Source organism: Canis lupus, chromosome Y (genome assembly GCF_048164855.1).
Source record: "Canis lupus baileyi chromosome Y, mCanLup2.hap1, whole genome shotgun sequence".
NCBI classification, from domain to species: domain Eukaryota; kingdom Metazoa; phylum Chordata; class Mammalia; order Carnivora; family Canidae; genus Canis; species Canis lupus.
The window spans coordinates 2,245,124-2,257,070 of NC_132877.1; the positions used below are offsets into that span (position 1 = coordinate 2,245,124).

The 11,947-nt window shown below is 45.8% G+C and overlaps 1 long non-coding RNA gene across 1 annotated transcript; it reads left to right on the plus strand.

Moving 5' to 3' along the window:
- The first annotated feature begins 305 nt into the window (after positions 1–305).
- Positions 306–8,992, plus strand: LOC140629008 (uncharacterized). Its single transcript, XR_012026883.1, has 3 exons — positions 306–886; positions 6,745–7,142; positions 7,823–8,992. It is a non-coding gene; the product is annotated as an uncharacterized lncRNA (long non-coding RNA).
- The last annotated feature ends 2,955 nt before the right edge of the window (positions 8,993–11,947 follow it).

An 11,947-nucleotide genomic window follows, 5' to 3' on the forward strand; every position in this document is an offset into this window, starting at 1 on the left:
GGGCCTTTAACCGTTTGGTGTGTTGATTAAAGACTGAAGAAGGTGAGATGTCACACAGCCCCCAGAGGGATGTGAAGGGAAGAATATGAAGACTCTGGGCACATGTGACCCGCCTGTGTTCTCCATGGGGACTCATGATAAGGTCCTCTCCCTTCATAAGAACTCCAAGAAGTATACATATTTAAGATTTACTTATTTATTTTAGGGAGAGAGTGATTTGGATATAGGGCTTTTGTGAGGTAATGAAAGCTCAATGAGGTCATAAAGAGGTAGGGTTCTGATGTAAAAGGTCTGGTGGCCAAGGAAAAGGCCAGGAGAAAATACAGGAGAGTGGCCCTGTCTACACACCAAGCAGAGAGATCTCACCAGAACCCAGCCTTGCCCATGCCTGGATCTCTGATTTCCAGCCTCCAGGATTAGGAGAAAGGAATGTCTGTTGTTTAAGAGTCTCTTAATGGGGGAATCTGTGGGATTTGGCCATGGCAGCCTTAATGGACTCAGACACAAGGGATGAGAGTCATATCCTGTGGCATCTGAAATGTGCTCATGTCATCACTGGGGAGGAAGAAAGTGAGTGAAGTCCACGTGAGATTATTTAAGCACTCAACATCATTAGACGTGGTGGATGAGATCAGGATCAGTGTGGGAACCGGCAGGTTTCACTCACCAAGATCTCTGTTGAAGGCTAACTTATCATGACATCTTCGGGGCCCAAGGAGAGAAGCTGCATGTGTTATGCTCCAACATTGGGAAACTATATAGTTACGATGAATGGGTACTTCTAGTGTGGCATGTGGTGCCTCAACTGTACCCAGAGCTTCATTATTTCCAGACTGGGAGTCATCCAGGAAGGACCCTGTTATGACATCCAAGGCGTGTTCCCAAAGTGAGTCGATGCCATTTACAAAAGTTACTTTATGTTAAGAATGAAAATGACCAGGCTTTTGAGGATTTGGGGTTACTGGCTCTGAGTTAGCACACATCCTCCATGGCTCAGAACACTTTTCTTGAAACTGAGAAGGGGATTTTTCAGGGAAGGGGTTCATTTAAATGGAGTCATGATACAAATCCTTGTCATTGGTCTAAGCCACTATGTCACTATTTCTTCTGTTTCTCAACATAGTATTTTGAGTCCATATACTTAATACCTAGCAGGGACCTCAACATTAGCTTTTTACATTCAAGTCAGGGTTATAATAGCAGGACCTGTCAGGTAATCTCTTTTTACCAAAACCGTAAACCCACCCAACAACCCAGTAAGTTCCTGGGAAATACTGGAGATGAGTGCTGTCTTTAGAGTCTGTCAATAATGTATGGATAGTATTCCTTACTGTGTGCTTGTTATGAACTGAATTGCGTCCACCCAAAACTCACATGTTGAGGCCTTCACCCATAGGACCTCAGCATGAGACTGAATTTGGAGGCGGAATCTTTGTAGAGGGGATTAAGGTAAAATGAGGTCACTAGGATGGGCCCTGATCCCATAAAAAGAGGGGATGAGGACAAGATACACATAGAGGGGCAGCCACGTGAGGACATGGGAGAATATGGGGTTTACACACCCAGGAAAGAGGAGGCCACAGGAGAAACCACCCTCAGCCCTGCCTGGATCTCAGACTCCCAGCCTCCAATACTGTGAAAAATAAATGGCTGTGGTTTAAGCCCCCCTATCTGTGGTATTGTGTTATGGAAGCCCTAGCAAACTAAATCAAGCCAATATAAGGAGTCTCTTGGGCTTGACTGGAAGCTGGAGGGTTGTAGAGATTTCATGGATCATGGAGAGCTTACTCATATGGTGGTGCTAATTTCTTTGCTGTTCCACACGTGGTTAACATCAACTCTGGAACCTGGAAGCACCCATGGATATGGCAAATGCTTTTGTGTCACTTTTCTTATCATCAAAGGTCAACTGTCAGAAGGAGACAGTTCAAGAAGCAGGGATGTAACAGGAGACGCCATGTATTATGCCAACTTCCATCAAGGAGCCATCTTCAGTGGAGGAGTCTGTGATGACCATGCTACGTCAGGAGACAGGCTCATCCTTGCACCCAGTTTTGATTACATCGTGCCGATAGCACCTGCTAAGCAAGAAGCAACTACCTTGAAGGGCTTGGAGGAGAAATGTTAGCCAAGGATAGTAGAAGAATATCACACACAAATTAAGAGATTGGTCACTCTTATGAAATTTTTGTGGGGTCTGCTGGCTGTGACTTGTCGGAGCATTTCATCCAAATTGGAAGAAGAGGTATTTTCCAGCCCTCCTTTGGGGTATTCAAACATACTGGGTTTCAGTGCTTCCAAAGAGACCACATTAAGGAGAGGAATTTTAGCAGCTCGGGGGAAGCAGCCATGCTACTTGGCCTTGAGGACCCAATAGCACCTGTAGAGTTTGCTTAATCAGAACCTGATGGAAGCATCTACATGAGGACAAGAGTCAAGTTCTCAAGGTTATGAACTAAGTCTCCCTCTGCACAGAGCCAGCCTTTCAATGAAAACCAGCTTCAGAGCTGCTTTTTGAGTCCCAGCAAATAGAAAGAGAGGCTCAGTTAGAACTTAGTGACTACACAACCCAAGGTCCCCATCCTGAACTGCCCATGCCCACCACCATGGAGTTGGTGTGGGCATCAGCCTTTGGTCATAATTGGGACTGAGCTTTCACAGTTCCTGAGGGTGGAAGCAGGACCTAAATATGAAGGATCTTTGGTCTGACAGTCTGTGATTCCCATTCTGTTGCACTGCCTGTTCTTCTGAAACCTATACCTAGTGGCCTCATGGGGTGGGTGGGGGTTCCCATGACCATTTGATGGTGGAGGCATAATGGCCGCCTGGTTTACTGATGACTCTACTGGAGGTGTTGGCACCAGTAGAAGCAAATAGCTGCAGACTTATGGGCCATTGGTGGTTTTCAGATGCCTAAAATGGGGAGGGAGACTAAAGGAGGAAACTAAGGTCACCAGTGAGAAAATTTTCGAGGTGTATCCCTTGGGGTCCACTTGCTGAGGAAGAGAGTTGGCTACAATGATGGATGAACTACCTTTACTAATACCTCTCTTTCCATTTCCCCTGCAACTTTGCATGGGGTATTGGTAGGGTTTTTGTCTCCACCGCAACTTTGTGAGGGCCTTTGAAAGGGTAACCCCACCATTTAGGTCATTTAGGAGATGAACGTGAGCTTGCCACTTAAGTAGAGGAGGGACAGACAAAATCCAGAGAGGTTCTCAGTGATGAGTGAGATTCTGACTATTCTCAAGTCGGGGAAGATATTATGTTAGGTGATCAGGGTTGGTCATTGCTGTTTGGGGCTCACTGATACGAAAGGCGGTTTGTAACAAAATAGAGCAGCCCAAGGAAAGTTCTCAGGTAGACGCTGCCCACCGGCCCATCCTTCATAAGGCCAATACTTTCCCAGATGACCTGCCTCTTTCGAAGTCTCGAGATCCCACCTCCTCTTGTGGGTAGGTGCCGCCATTTGCCCCATATCTCAAGCAGATGCACACGGTACCTGGAAGGTGCAGTAAACAACATGAGTGGAAGAACCATAAAGAACTGTTCAATTTTGGGTTGGGGTGTTCGTTTTTTCTTGGGAAGCTGAGGCAAGGTGTTTTTCTTTGTGTTTAAAAGTAATTTGGTGGCAAGTGCCCTAAGGGGTGGTTAACCGTCTCCTCTGGCCTGATCCTTTCTGTGTGATCTTACTGCTGTGTCTACCTTCTCAGATATTCAGGGAGACACTTACTACCATGTGAGAGCCGTTTTTAAAATTATCCTGGGACTGAGTCTAATGTGGACATGAAAATGTCTAGCGGTTTGTCCAATACTTCTTATTAGAGTAGAACTCTGATATTATTGAATCCATGAAGATGTGTAAATGGTGGCAATAAGCTTCAGAGATATTCCTCCTGTCGTAGGCCAAAGGAAGCATCTAAGGTATACGATCACACGTTTCTACTGATGTCATGAAAGGCACTATAATGCAAGAAAGATCTAAAGGCCTATTGTGAAGGAACGGTGGTTTAATGTCTCAAAGGATAATAGTAATAAAGAAGGTAAGAGGGAAGGAGTACATGGGAAGTAAGAGGGAATCTCTGAAGGGCGAGTACAGAAGGTCCAAGTGGCTTCCACTGAGAGCCTCTCTGGTTGGGAGACAGAGCGTACATCACCAGGCAAAGCAGCTGAGAATTGCACACAGAGCTGTAGGGCCCGTTGCAATGATGAAAGAGAAAACTTTCGACATAATCCGCCTGCAGGAGCTCCGACCGCACACAGACAGGGCAGGCGTTAAGAGTGAGAGGCAACAGAAACTAATGCTTGTGGACTTGTGTCTCCAAAGCGATAAACAAAACCAGCCTTCTGCACACAAAGCAAAGCGTCACGAGGGGTTTTGCAAGGAAGCAGAGATAAGCGCTTGTCCCCTCTCCATAGACAGCAGATGCCAGAGTTTGTTTAGAAGAGCGGCGGGGAGGGAAGTCAAGTAAACACTCTCTCTTACGGAAATGCATATGATAGCAACAGGAACGTGGGAAGGTCTGCAGGAATGAAGACAGACTGACAGCCCGCATGGACCCGGCTGTTCACAGAGAAGCTAGGAGTAAATACTCTAACCAGAAAAGAACCTGAAATTCCTAAAGCCACCAGGTGAGCAGAACATACGTAGGGGAACGTGAACACATTCTAAGTGTCCAGCTCAGTGGCTCATGCTGAAACCCAAGCTAACCACTACAGGAATAGGTAGGGCAGTGTATGCTCCACATGAAGGTGGGTTATAGGTGGGTTAGCCAGGGCGCACCTGTCACTCAGAAAGAAGGGTGATGCCCTCCTCAAGGGTTGGTTAGAATACCTAAAGCTCAGGGCATCTGTACGAACGTAGACCTGGTGCCAAATACAAGTCCTCCCCTTCCAGGCATGGGGCAGCATGCCGAAGAGAAGTAGCTCTTCCCTTCTTGGGTATTTGCAAATGGTGCCCAGCGTTGGGCAACTCTCATTCTGGTGACTGACACTCAAAGGTGCCAGGGATGGAAAACCCAGGATGGGTGCTGTGCGCTGGACGGGCTATGTGATGACTCCGAAGTACGCCTGATGGCAGCACAAGCATGAGCATCAAGGCTACACAGGCTTCTGTCCTCAACTCGGCTTGCAAGCACCCAGTTCTGATTCTCCTCCACCCACATAGCTTCCTGCAAGGAGTCCAAGGGATCAAGAACCTGCACTCCATTTTAGAACCTGCTCTGAGTATCTGGGACCCTGGAAATTTCTGTTGCAATGGCTCTGCCTGCATCCACATTCAGGGCTTGTATCTTATTTCATGAGCCACACACCCAACAGCATTACTGGGCTTCCAGGTGATTGTGAGCCTGTTGTAGGGGTGAATGGAGCATGGACACCCATGGAGGGCAGGGCTGGAACATGGTGTATGTGAGGGGGGTGGATGGAGCATACACGCCCATGGAGGGCAGGGCTGGGATATGGCGTATGTAAAGGGGGTAGATGGAGTATGGATGCCCAAGGGGGGGCAGTGCTGGAACATGGTGTATGTGACGGGGTGGATGGAGTATGGATGCCCAGGGGGGCAGGACTGGAACATGGTGTATGTGATGGGGGTGGATGGAGTATGGACGCCCGGGGGGGCAGGACTGGAACATGGTGTATATGATGGGGGTGGATGGAGTATGGACGCCCATGGAGGCAGGGCTGGGATATAGTGAATGTGAAGGGGGTGGATGGAGTATGGATGCCCAAGGGGGGCAGCGCTGGAACATGGTGTATGTGAGGGGCGGTGGATGGAATATAGATGCCCATGGAGGGCAGGGCTGGGATATGGCATATGTGAGGGGGTGGATGGAGTATGGACGCTGATTGGGGGGGCAGGGCTGGACATGGTGTATGTGAGGGGCGGTGGATGGAGTATGGATGCCCAGGGGGGGCAGGGCTGGAACATGGTGTATGTGAGGGGTGTGGATGGAGGATGGACGCCCATGGGGGGCGGGGCTGGAACATGGCGTATGTGAAGGGGGTGGATGGAGTATGGGATACTGAAGAAGTGAAGAGCCAGAACTAGAGGTGGAAAGAAATCAGGCCGGTCTCAGGCACAAGACCCTTAGCGCACCCCCTGCCCCATACGTGTTGAGAACTTTGAGCCTGTCCTCCAGGCTGTTATAAACTACATCATCTTAAAATACGAAAAGCAAAGACACAGATACACGTTACCAATTTTTAAAACTTTGACTTTATAATATCTCACTCTAAAATATTTAGGCAGTTTCCTTGCAAAAGTAAAAGGCAGGTGTGCTCAGGATCTAGGTCCAAGACCTGCTCTCGGTGCAGACCCAAGATCTCTGCTCCATCGTTCTTGCTCAGTCATACATGCCTCGTTGAACTTACTGGAACAGAGTAGAAACAGTATTGGAAAGATAATGGGGAGGTCAAGAAAGCGGATCCATAAAGAGATGGGAATACGGTCGTCGTATGTTATATGGTGTGAGGCTGCGTTTTGTCATGTATGTTGTGGAACACACGTCCTGATGTACGTATGTGATTATTTGAAGACGCATTTTGCATTCAAATATCCAAAGAGAGGTGGAAACGTAAGGGAAAAACGTGATGATTAATGCAGATTAGGGGATTCATATAGCTTCTGGGCCAAGAGCTAGAGAAGAGTTTTTTTGTTTTGTTTTTTTGTTTGTTTGTTTGTTTTTTTGCAGGAAAATCATGTGGAGGGAATAGAAAAACTTTTCATTTATGACATTATAGGGAGATGCTGGTAGTGTTTTCCTGCAACGGATGAAGAAACCCAGGGCTGCCCAGGAGAGATAACTTTATACATAACCGGAGATCGACTCGGGGAAAGATGTCGAGGCTCGGAAGAAGAGAAACGCATTGGTTCAGAACAGAACGGAGCAAATCAGCGATCGCGGGTGAGTTTTCCTCTTCCGTGTGTTCATGGTCGAGGGAAAATGAGCACCGTGAAGGAAGGCTGAGAAAAGCAAAATATGAAGGGACACCGGTCAGGTAAAGAGATGATGTTCCCATAGGTGAAGCACAGGCCAACAAGAAGGCTGGACCGGGGCGGTCCGGAGTGAGCTTTGCCGCATTTTTGTTCTGCCTCCATGTGCGACTGTGATGTTGACCAAGAGTGGGCATCTCCTGAGGTTGGTGAGACACAGACACAGACACAGACACAGACACAGACACAGACACAGTGGGGTCAACAGGAAATAAGGACGCGTGATCACAGTTACATAGTTTAAGGCTCCTTGCATGACGACTCAGAAAATGAATGTGTGAACATAAGTGAGTTTGATACGATTTAGGGGGGGAAGAAAATGCGGCCCATGCCCTATGACTCAGGGGAGTGGTAGGGGTAGGGGTGGAAATTAAGGATTTCATGATCCGTCGAATGTCCAAAGCATGAGCACCACGTGGGTGGATGAGAAATGGTGTCCCTTGGTTGGATAGCGGGGACGCATTAATGAACGACCTGGCTTCGTATGGCGAAGAAGGGTTTGTGTTGAGGTCAACCACCCTTCCCAAGATCACTGAGTGGAAATCCATTAATAAATACGCTCAGGAATACGCTTGGGTACCATTTTTGACATTTCAGTAGACAAAGAGATCAAGCCCTGTCTTTAGGACGCGGCACTTTCTTAAATCCCAGCCCTTGCGACATTTCCGTTTGGTAAGAAACCCAAGGGTTCAGGTGGATTTTCCGTGTCTTGGACATGAGGGGAGTAAAAAAGTGAGTGAAGCAGATTTCAGGCAATATTGACATCAGTTGTTCAAAGCACTTCAGCCTTTTTGTTTTTTTGTTTTTTTGTTTTTCTCTTCCCAGATAGCAAACAGCATTAAATAATGCATTATGAGCTAAAGGAATGTCACGGAAAGCTTCGGGATCTTTCAAGGCTCAGTGGTTGCTCATCCAATTTCTTTCTACCTTGGCCGAGCGACAGTCCGGCTCATTATTTTCCCTCATGTCCCTGTTATCTTCTGATAGGCAAAACAATTTATTTTTAAACAAAGGTCAAACAAATTATCAGCTTTGGACTTTTCTGGTCAAGCAGAACATTCACGCGGCGGCACAGAGACGTCGCACAACAACTCGAAGGCAAAATATTTGGGGGCCAGGTGGAAACGGCATGTCTGCTGAAAAGGGTAGCATGCTTCTAATGACATATCGGATCGTTTTTAAATATGTGTAGTCTGCGGTTTCGTAAAGGTCAGGCATCAGATAGGGCCAATGTTTGGAGCCACTTATCCACGCGTGTCTGCAGAAGAATAGGATGTGGATGGATGAAGGCAGCTTCAGGATGGCTCATGGCATACCTGTGGGCTCAACATCCTTGTCCCCTGCGGCAAGACACCTGTCAGCCCAGGATCCCTGTCCCCTGAGGCAAGACACCTGTCTGGTCCATTTTGTCACATCCTTAAAGGGTTTCGGAAGACACGAGGGAATGAACAGGTGCGGATGATCACCCGCCCAGATACACCTGACACACACACACTGGCTGTCTCTAGTAAGATGCATCAAATTGCAAAAAAAAAAAAAAAAAAAAAAAAAAAAAATGCATCAAGTTGCTCATCGGCGCCTAAATCCCCAACAACACAAATGGACCATCCACAGCCAGTAAGAACCCACCTCTGATTTTGCTTTTTTTATTTTTATTTTTTGCCTGCCATTGGCATTTGGATGTCTCTGCATCTTTTTTTTTTTTTTTTGTATCTGCATCTTTTTGAGAGTTCCTAGATAATCCTTCTTTTTCTTCACCAGGAGGTAAATAACACTTTCTTCAATATCTGCATTGTTTTGAGTGATGCTGCCAAATAACACTGGTTATTATTAGTTGTCTTTCAATCTGGGAAGAAGAGAAAGAGGTTTTTAAAGACACTTAAAAACTCATATCCACTATTTTTTTTTCATATCCACTATTTTTAATAACACTTGCATTATTTAGAAATGTACAGGCTGGGATGCCTGGGTGGCTCAGTGGTTTAGCGCCTGCCTTTGGCCCAGGGCACGATCCTGGAGTCCCGGGATCGAGTCCCACGTCGGGCTCCCTGCATTGGAGCCTGCTTCCCCCTCTGCCTGTGTCTCTGCCTCTCTCTCTCTCTATGTCTATCATAAATAAATAGAATCTTTTTTTTTAAGATTCTCAACATCATTAGCCGTTAGGGAAATGCAAATCAAAACTACAATGAAATACCACTTCACACCCACTAGGACAGCTAGACAAAACATAGACAACATATTATAGATCAAACTAGTGTTGGTAGGATGTGGAGAAATTAGAACTTTCACATATTGATGGTAGAAATGTAGAATGGTGCAGTATTGTGGAAGACAGTTGAGTGGTTCCCCGAGAAGTTAAACACAGAGGGGCCTGGCTGGCTCAGTCCGTGCATGTGACTTTTGATCTCGGGGTCATGAGATCGAATCCCTTGTAGGGCTCCATGCTGGGTGTGGAACCTGCTTAGGATTTCTCTCTCCTTCTGTCCCTCACCACCGCCCAGTGGTTTTCTTTTCTGAAACAGGAGGGGAAACTGGTTGTATTGGACTCACTGTGGGACAGGTTGGTCCCCCACATGGCACCTTCCCAGGGTGTTTGAAGAGCAGTTTTAAGCCGGAGCAGCTTTCACCTTAAGTGCTAGCACGAATGCCTGCTGTCCATTTCCACTGCAGTCTTTCGTTGTGTCTGCTCTGTGGGTCGGAGCGCTTAATTTTCACCTTGGCCATTGTAATAACTCTCCACTATTTTCTCACTACAAACATCCATTTGCTCCGCAAGTATTTCTTCAACCTCATGCTCTTAGCTGGAGGCCATGCTAGGAGCTGGGGACTAGAGCAAAGCAGAACCTGCCCCCACCTCCTGGAGCTGGTGGTCTGGGAGGAAATGCAGACGAACCGAGTCATTGTCAAATCCTGTAATGCACAGTATCAATAAATAAAATCTTAAAAAAAAGAAAGAAATGTACAGCCTATATATATGCAAAAGAAAGAAATCACAAATTACTATTTGGGGTCCTTCATATAGGGAAGGTATGCAACATGCACATTCATTTAAATCTGAATCATATCATTTATTTCATTGGATGATTGTTGTATGATTTAGTTAATTATTATGGTTTTTTGGCACATTTAGGTGGATTTTTCTTTGTTTTTCACTTTTATTTAAATCACGCTAAGGGTGGCTCAGTGGTTTAGTGCCTGCCTTTGGCCAGGGCATGATCGTGGGGTCCCGGGATCGAGTCCCACATCGGGCTCCCTGCATGGAGCCTGCTTCTCCCTCTGCCTGTGTCTCTGTCTCTCTCTCTCTCTGTGTCTTTCATGAATAAATAAATAAAAATCTTTTAAAAATTATTAAAAAAATAAATCATGCTAATAACAAGGCAAACAGAACTATATATGTATGTGGGGAGTCTAAATCCTATCTAGTGCTTTTCTTAGACTCCATTCCCGTGAGCACTGTTGTGGGAATAAAAAAATCACAGTGTTTATTTGGAAGTAGTGTATGATTCAGACAACTATTTTCTTAATTGTCCCTTATAACCAAATTGTGGTTATCCTAGTAATTTAAGAATGGTTGATGACTCACAAATACATGAACATGACTCAATCCAGTGGGAGAGTAGAGGGCAAAGTTTTGTTTTGTTTTTTTTTTTTTTTGTTTGGTATTTTTTTGTATTTAAAAAAAACATTTAATAAATCTTAATAATTCATGATAAAAAAAAACTGTTAGCAAACTCTTTTCTTTTTTTTTTTTTTTTAAAGAGCCCCTTTGACCTGATAAAGTCCATCTTTCAAAAATAGACAATTACTCCTAAGGAAAGTTTTTTCATATCACCAGAACTGAGTTTTGCCTGTAAAATGAGGTTGTTGTATTGGGCCAGTTTTAGCTGGAAAATATGATAAATGTGTTATCTCACATGCTTTCACGATCGGCATTTTTCTACCAGAACAACACAGGCTAAACTGCAGGTATGAGTGTCTTCTGGATGCTGTAACAAAGGACCACAGACTAGGTGAGCCTAAAACAGTGTGAATCCATAATCCCTTGGCTCTGGAGACCAGAGGTCTGAGGTCTACATGGGGCAGGACCACTGAGATCAATGGGTTCCAGGGAGGGTCCCTCCTGCCCTCCTGTCTGGGGCCCCAGGCGTCCCTGGGCTGGTGGCCACATCCCTCCCGTGTCTGTCTCCATCCTCACGTGGATGTGTCTCCTCTTGTGCATCTTATCAAAACACCTGTCATTGGGTTTAAGGCCACCCTGATCTGGGATGGTCTCATCTCCAGATCCTTCACTTAATCACATTTGCAAAGACCCTATTTCCAAATAAAGTTGTATTTGAAGTACTGGGGGTTAGGACTTCAACATATCTTTTTTCCCCTCCCCATGAGGGACATAATCTAATCCATCACACTGTTGTGAAGAGATGTGGAAGAGGGTTTTCCTGTTGGCCAATTGAGCAGAGAAAAAGAATGGAGGGCAAGCAGATTGGTTTGGAAATGACCTGAATCTGCCTTCAGCATCTCTCCTACATGTGATGGGCCAGAAATGAATGTCACGGCCATGTCTGGAACCAAAGGAGGCTGAGGACGCTTTTCCGTGCACAGTCCCATGTCCAAAAACATCCATGGAAGATGTTCTTCTCAAAGGAAAGCGTGATGGATAAATTGCACTTCCACCCAGCTCTCTCCCCACAGACTGTGTGAAGAAAGATAAAACCCCAAAAATACGTGAACTGATTTTTAAGGTCTGCAATTACAGCATCAAGCTGGCATCTTTCAAAACTGCATCTGAGGGCGGGTCACTTTCTTGGCCCAGAGTTTTCCAGAATCAGTATTCTGAAATGCTGCGGCATTCTTCTAATGGATTCATCTATTTTGACTAGCTCGTTTATTTTACGGTCTGATCAATCTATTGATTCTTCCCTATTGTCACCTCCAACAAAATGGCAGGAG